At 40.4% G+C, this 8,517-nt stretch overlaps 1 pseudogene; it reads right to left on the bottom strand.

Moving 5' to 3' along the window:
• Positions 1 to 5,155: 5,155 nt before the first annotated feature.
• LOC141702755 (uncharacterized) lies at positions 5,156 to 6,029 on the bottom strand (annotated as a pseudogene).
• Positions 6,030 to 8,517: the final 2,488 nt, after the last annotated feature.

The raw sequence follows: 8,517 nt of genomic DNA, 5'->3' as shown, positions 1-8,517 counted from the left end.
GAGAATACAGAGAAAGTTTGAAACTTGTCAAGGAGCCAGTTAAGTCAGCCATCCATCACTCTCAAGTCAAGCCAATCAGTGTGAATGGGATGAGCATGAATTATCTAGAAAAAGGACAATCTTCCTGCATCAAGTCTCCAAAGGCTGAACCAAGGGCAAATTATCCAAAATCATCTTTGAAGAACCCCTTGGACACTGTTTATGAGACACCCAAGCCTGATGAGAAGAAGCTTCTGTCAAGGTCAGTTGTCTTCTATAAAGATCCAGCTGATTCAGCTTCAAAAAGGAGAATTGCTAAGATATTCAGAAATGGAAAGGAAATTTTTGTGGTAGCTAGACATCCACAATTTGCTCAAGCAAAGAGAGAAGAAAAAGGCAGATTGAAGCAGGAAAAGAAGCAAGCTGCTCTAGATGCAAAGAAGACTAAACAAAAGAAAGAGCAGATTGCTATATTGGCCAAGCTACAGGCTGTTAATTCATCTCAACAAATTCCCTCTCAACCATCTGAAGCTGCTGAATCAAAGAAGAAAATTGATGAACAGAAGAAATCCCCAAGGAAGAAAGAACTGGCTAGAAGAACAAAAAGGAAACTGGATATTATTGACAAGGAATTGGAAGATCAATTTCCTAAGGAATCCACACCAGCTACAACTATAGCATCAAAGCCCTCTGTGGTATTTGAAGACATAAGGGTGGTGGATCCCTACAGGAATATACATGGTGAACCTATTGTGCCAAAGGATGAGCCAATAGAGTGGGATAACATACCAATTCCTGACTTCAGCTTACCAATCCTTAGCATGCCAAAAAGGACAAAGTCAAGGGCAGTCAAGAAAGTGAAGCTGTCACCTCTCAAATCCAAATCAGTAGTTAAAGCTCAACCCAAAGCCAACAGGGGAGACTACTTGTACTTGTGTGACATCAAAGTATTTTCAGATCTAAATCTTTATCTGGATGAACTGGATGAAGTAAGGGGAATTGATGCATACAGAAACCTACCTGAAAGGTTGGTGTTCAAGTACAAAGGAGGAAGGGAGATTCAGTGGCCACTTCACAGGATTCTTCAAGAGAGCCAAGCTGTGCTGATTAAAGTTTATTCATCCTTCAAGAAAAACTTTGGGTTCAATGTAACTGCAAGAAGATTAGTATTGAAGAAGATTGAAGAACTAAGGAGTGTTAGAGCTAAAGATGCACTCCCAAAGACTCTAATCATCCCATACACAGGGAGAAGAGTGCATCTAAGGCCTTACTGGCTGATGGAGTTCATGGATGACAATGGTGTGAGAAGATTCTACAGATTAGAAGACCAATTGAGTATCTCTAGCAATGAGACTCTCTTGGAAATGCAAGAAAAGCTAGATCTCTCAGAATTTGATGAACTGGAATTCCACAGGCAGCTCCAAAATCAGATTGAGGAAAATAACAGAAAGCTTGGAAGAAGATCCAGACCTTCAAGGAACTAGAAAAATCTGCTCAAGCTAGAGGAGCATCTTAAAATGACTGTGAGCCAAACCTTGTACACTTTGATTATTTGAAGCACTTTCAGTATTATCTACTTATCTTTAAAAGCTGTATGTTTAGGATGTTTTGTTATCATCAAGTACCTCTTAATTTATGGCTACAATTCCAGTAGACATAAATTGGGGGAGATTGTTGTGCATATGTTGTGTACTTGATGATTTCATAAACAAAACATCTAAGTGGATTTTACTTAGTGAAATATAGCTCTCGACGGATAAGAATTATGCTCCCGACGGATAACTCATTATAGTCCCGACGGATGTTAACTTATTATCCATCGAGTGAGTAGCTTATGTAATAATAAGTATGTAGCACGGTTCTGTATACATCTTTGTATAAATTCTGTAGTAGCATATAAGTCATGTTGACTTTAACTAGATATGCAGAATAGGTTGATTAATTGTATATAAATGATGTCTTGTAATTCTGCATAAGTGAAATGAAGTCAAGTGCCAAAATAGCTACCGACGAATGATTAACAAAACCATCGACGGATGATCAAATGACTATCAACGGATGTTTAATATAGCGGTCGACGGATGATCAATGAAGCCATCAACGGATCTTCAGAAAGTCGACGGATGATCATATATCCAACGGATGTTCATAGAATCCAACGGATGATCATATAAAGAATTCAAACAGTAGTTGAACAGTGAAAGCTGAGCACAGCCGTCGAGATGTATACAAATCTACTGTGGAAGCCCATTAACTGGGTAATAGAGGACGAAAAGCAGCAAAGCTTAAGACTGATAGTTTTTATATTTATTCAGTCTTTTTGACTTTGTAATCTTGGTAATATATAAACCAAGAACGTAGCAAATAAAAGGAAGATAGCTGAGACACACAAAAATAGAGAAATCTTTGTAAGCAGAATTATTAGCATTTCCCTGTATTCTCAGCAATTCAATTTGTAAGCAGCTGTGAGCATTCCTGCACACAGAGTCCTCTCGATATATAATATATATCTCTGGTGGAATTGTTTAAATCCACCAGAAAGTTTTTAAAGACTCTTGTTTTTAATTACTTATGTTTTGATTCAATTAAGTTTCTATTCCGCATTGTGCTAATCAAAACATTATATCTATATTCGAGTTGAACATTTTTATTTCAAGAAAAATGTTCAAGAATTCCATTCAACCCCCCTTCTGTAATTCTTGCTATATTGTTAAGGGACTAACAACCTTGGACCACTCACATAACACCAACGAGTGTGGGTGGATTTATTGTTCGAATTGGTCGCCGTCCAATCAGGTCGCCCTGCTCGACGGGCGATGGTGTAGAAACCGGGACTCTTCGGATTCTTCTGAAAGTCGTAATGATACCAGAATAGACGAGTGTTGGGTGCGATCCCAGCGTGAAGACATCTGTTCTGGAAACAGTTAATATGGATGAACCCGTTCGGGTCCATCTGTCCGAGGGCGATGCCCATCTGGAAGAAAAGGTGCTTGATCAGCTTCAACGGAGGCACCCGCAAGCCACACTTGAAGGCCACTTCTGAAACCCCTACGGCGCAGCCTCCATATCCATCTGGCACCCCGGGAGTGTCGTAGATCCTTTCGCCCTCCCTCGGCGCATACAGCCAACAAAACCCTCGAGGGACAGAATAATCATCGTACATCTGAACCACGCGTCCCTTCGTCAGTTCTGAACGATTATTGGTTGCGGGGTAGTCAGCAGCCGAACCAAAAAGGGCCCGTCCCGTCCGCTCGGGGCGAATGGAAGACGTTCCCGCCAAGCTGTTCGACAAGGGGTCCCAAGAATCTGGGGGGCGGTTTGCTCGGTCCATGTCCCTGTATTAGGAACAGAGAGACATTAGTCCATGTACTCGGATTAGCAGACAGAAAAGAAAAAATAAAAAACCGAGTACACGTCCCAGGACCGAACAAACCAGAACCCCGGAGGCGGTTTCCGAAGGCTGCTCCTGGGGCAAGAACATCCTTCGGGCAAGCCATCCCGAAGGATGTTCTTGCCTATAGAACCTTTCGCAAACATCTCAGACTCCGGACCACATATTTATGCCCTGGGTCGGCTCCCGAAAGACGTTCTAAAACCAAGAAATCCCGAAGAACGTTCTTAGTTAGAAAACACCTCGCATGTCATCTTTAAACCCATGGGGCCCCCTCAAATTGGTAAAACCCGATGAAACTTCTATTACCTACACAGAAATTCCCAAAAACCCCCAAAAAACACAATGGCACACGCGCAAAACCCAGGAAAACCCCATGAATCCAGAACAAAACCTCTAAGTCCACATGCAAACATCCTAAAACACAGGAAACCGACATGCAAATTCAAAACTGGAAAACTAAGAAAAAGGACTTACTTATTTTGGAGATGTTCTTGGATTGAAATAGGATGATCTGGGAAGACGGAGTTGCTGTTGCCCGTGATTGGAAGATTCACCGCAATTTGTCACTGTGTATGGAGAAACTAAAAGTGATGAAAAGAAAAGAAAATGCACAAATGGGCTTATATAGGCGCCTAAAATGAATTCAGAAAAGCGACGTTTGGGGGTTTTTGAAATAGACGTCCTAGATCAAAACGGTTGATATTCAACGGCTGAGATTGAGCCATGGAACGACGTGCCAACAGCTGTCACATTAATGCACTGCAAGTCCCCACAAGCTTGCCACGTGTACGACCGAAGATCGAGGCGGAACTGAAGCGATCGCCCTAGGGTTTCTTCGCCCCTAATATGGATCGAGACCGGTGTCCGTCGGCCGGCCCGAAGGCCCAGCCGAAGGACAGGGACATGTTGGTTATTGGCCCAACCAGGCCCATTGAACGAAGGCCCAATAAGTAGTTAAGGTACTGGGCTGAAGGACCCCCAGGCCCGAGAAACGAAGGCCCACGAAAGTCCAGGCCGAGGCCCACTACTTGCAGACCGTTGGACAGAACAAGGGACATAACTCCCCCATTTCACTCCCTCCTTAATGATTGGTAACGGCTGACATTCAAAGCAGAATTGGGTATAAAAACCCTTGTGAAGTAAGACAAAAGATAGACACATTCTCGTAAACACTCTGCTTTTCTTGTATTATTACCCTACTTTTACTGCCAGATTCTGATTCTCACACCGGAGGTGAATCGGGGGTACCAATCCTCGCATTCTCTTCAATTTCAGGTACGGCCGAAGCCACCTCGAAGGCAGCCGAAACCTGTTCAAGTTACCGAAAGGATCTGTGCGTAACAAATACAAATATTAAAAACTATACAAATACAATTAAATAATTAAAAAAAAAGTTTTCAGAATATAATTTTATTGACAATAACATTATTTATAATTGTTCATTGATTACATAAAAAAATTATATATTTCAAATTGAGAAATTTTATATATATATTTTTACTTTTTTGTTTAAATTAATTTGAAATATGTTTTCTTAATTTTCAATAGTTTTCTTAGAAATAGAAAAGTAAGAAAATTTTAGAAAATAAACTGAAAGGAGGCTACATCTGCTCTTGATCAAAGTAATAATTTTGCTGGAAATTAATTTTGAATAAGTTTGACTATTTACCGGTGAGTTAAAATTTTGTGCAGAGTTATCATCTACCTAGTCAAAACAGGTCAAGTAAACATACAAATATCACAGTAAAAAATGGTAACAAAATTGAATAAAGTAAACACAAATTCACCACTATAAACAGTAAATTTCAATATCATCATTATCATAAAAAAATACATGTATATGTATCATCATCAGTTCTAATCAACATAACAATAAAGAATTTAATTCAATAGCCGCTGTGATTCTCTATCCAATATCTTCACCGATCCGTATGTATATTATCCTCCACATAAACTCAAACAAATACATACAAATAAATGTACGTATAATTGAAGCTGTGTTCAGATCATTTCAACTCTCGATGTGTAACCGAATTGCGATCTTCGTATATTATTCTGGCGTTTCTTGTACAACACGCCACCGACTATCACTACACAAGCGCCGGCGATCACTCCTAAAGCCACTCCTGCTTTCTGTCCGCCGCTCATTCCACTGGACGACAACGTTTTTTCGTCATCGGGATCGAATGTGCTCTGGTTCTCGTGGTTTACGCCGCCGTCGGAGACGGGAGAGGGCGCCGGAGAGGTGGAATTGGACGGAGATGGCGCCGGAGAGGCAGGGAGCTGGAGGAGAGTGAGGGAGAGGAGAGGGAGAGGGTGCGGGAGATGGAGCGGAAGGAGGTGAGGGAGGAGAGGTGTGGGGAGATTGTGGTGAGGGAGAGGGGGGAGAGGAGATGTGGAGAGATGCGGGAGACGGAGAGGGAGGATCTGAGGCGGAGAGAGATGAGTGGAGGAAGAGAAGAGAGAGGAGGAGATGGAGGGAGAGATTGCGGAGAGAGACGTGAAGCGCCATTGTTGAAGACAGATCTGGAGATTGAGTAAGAATGAAGTTAAAACTGTTACAGAGAAAGAGAGAGAGAGATTGAGAGGGTTTTGAAAGAGGAGGTTGAAATGGAATGGGAAGGTAGATCTGAAATAGTATTACTGTTTTGTGTATGTTTAGATATAGAATCATATCGGTGCAGTAAAATGTGTGTGATCATGAGATTCGTGTTTTAACTCCACGTGGAATTGGGATGACTCCAGAAGTCAAAATCTAATCACATGTTTGACTCCTCTAGTACTCAACTTCGGATTAATGTGTATTTTTATTGACTTAATTGCATAAAAATGATCTAAATTATAATATTTGTTACACAAAAATCATTACTAATTATAATCACTCGCATGACTTAACTACAATTTTTTTAACACAATTACATTTCGTTAATTTTTCCATGACAGACGTTCAAACTATCATTTCGTTAATTTTTTCCAACACATTAATGTTATCGAGGTAGTTTTGAAAAAACATATTCAACCTATTTAGATTAATATGATATACAAAAGACATTGCACGCTCTTGCTAATGTTGGGAATATATTATTCAAAAATATACCTTGTTTGGCAAGATGAGTTTGACATTCCAAATAGGAAAGAACTTATTTGAATGAAGAAAACTCCAAACTGCAAGCTCAGCTGGATGCACTAAGAAAAGCAGTCGGTGAGGGAGGTATTCCTCTTAAACTTTATGTTCTAGAAACTAAGTTTACGGTGTAATTATATAATTTATGTGCTTTTAGCTTTCTATAGAGATTAAATCTCTGCAGTCTAATCTAACTCTTGAGAAGGTACATGGCAAAGAGATGAAACTGCAAAATGAGGTTCGTTTCTACAAATATTTACATACATGATTCACAGTGATATTTCTTCACTTGAGTCTTCATAACAAAACATCCAAACCTTTTAATTTATATCATGTAAGCAATTTGGAATAGAAATTAATCAAACTACGTGGAGGTGTCACTCTGGTAAGTCCTGAGGAGTGAAAAGTCATTGACGCATTGTATTCAAGTATAATAAGTCAGTGGAAAAAGTGCAAGAGAATGTTTAAAGATGTTTGGATTCTATAACAGAGAACTCGCCTAATAATCTTAAACTACTTCCCTCATGAATGATGTTGTTTGGACTTCCGTTTTAGTAGGAAATGAAGATACTTGTCGAATATCGCCAGAAATATCGGGACTTGAGCTCGATAATGATCTTTTATATCCTCTTGCACTATTCTCATGTCTTGACCCTCCATCATCATTTGCCAGCATTTGCATTTCTTCATGACAATTAGCAAGTCTAGAATCATGGAAGTTGGATACCTTTTTACAACGAAAACTTGGAGAAATTTGATCATATGGATCATGTGACTCATACCGAAAAAGTTCTACAACTACTCTTGCAGCATCTGCTGCACAAGCCACTGATTCAAATGCTACTTGTGATACATCAGCTACATCCATGTATAGGCCTGTAATTCAAGTCGAGCTGAGCTCAAACTCATTTAGGAAAACCCGACTCAGCTCGAGCTCGTATACAAGCCGAGCTCGAACACAATTTCATACCCATTACGATAAACGAGTCGGGTCGAGTATGTGCCAATCCCGAATAAAAACCGGCTCGAAAACAAAAGCTTGACTCGGCTCGAGTTCGAGCTCGTTTACCAAAACAGGTAAGAAAATAAATTATTTATTGATTTATCACTTATATACGATGAATACTAGGCCATGCCATCATAGGATATTAATAAAACATTAAATCTGAAAAAAGATTGTTCCACAAACATGATTGATAATAGTAATACCGTCTGATCATTAGTCCAGATCACAAAATAAGAAGTTAAATTACTAAAGTCCATCCCCTAGGCTTCCGACTTCAGTAATCACTGCAAAAAGTTACATTAGGAAAATTTTTATAAAGTCTGCATTTGTAGAGATGTAGTCACTGATTAGGAGCACAAGTGCACAGCAGAGGGCACTTAATATTCTCCATATATGGTGCATTGTCTGGGATAATTTTATTATCGCCTTGTCTAGTGTGTGCCCATGGGCACATGCTAAGAAAATGTGATTGATGAGTTGTAAAAATTTGATTGGTGGAGATTTCTGTGCATGCAGGAGAATTTTTTTTTGGAGTTCAAATCAGACAGTATATAATTAGTTGTTGAATAAGACTTTTCCAAAATTACCCATATAGTTATTGTTGGGCTTGCTAAGCAGGCCTACTCCACATTAGTATGATATTGTCCGCTTTGGGCCGAGCCTGCACGGGTTTGTTTTTGGGCACCTCCCAAAAGGCCTCATACTAATGGAGTTATCTGGCTGCTTTTATTCTAGCAAACTGCCCCTCCCACAAATGATGTGGGACAACTCCTAACAATCTCCCCCTTCACACATCGGGCCAGACACCTGTCGATTCTGCCTCCTTCAGTGTGACTAGGCTCCCCCTCGACCCATACTGAAAGTCCATATGGCTATCTACTTCCCCTAGGCCCATACTAGAAGGCCCGTGTGCCTTTTCCTTGAGCCCATTCTGGGGCAAGCCCATCTGCCTCTTCCTAGGCCCATTCTGGGAGCCCGTCTGAGATTGTTCTGGACCGTTATAACCTGAAGCTC

The sequence above is a fragment of the Apium graveolens genome, unplaced genomic scaffold (assembly GCF_009905375.1).
Source record: "Apium graveolens cultivar Ventura unplaced genomic scaffold, ASM990537v1 ctg5635, whole genome shotgun sequence".
In the NCBI taxonomy this organism is placed as follows: Eukaryota; Viridiplantae; Streptophyta; class Magnoliopsida; order Apiales; family Apiaceae; genus Apium; species Apium graveolens.
This window is presented reverse-complemented; position numbering and strand designations above follow the sequence as displayed.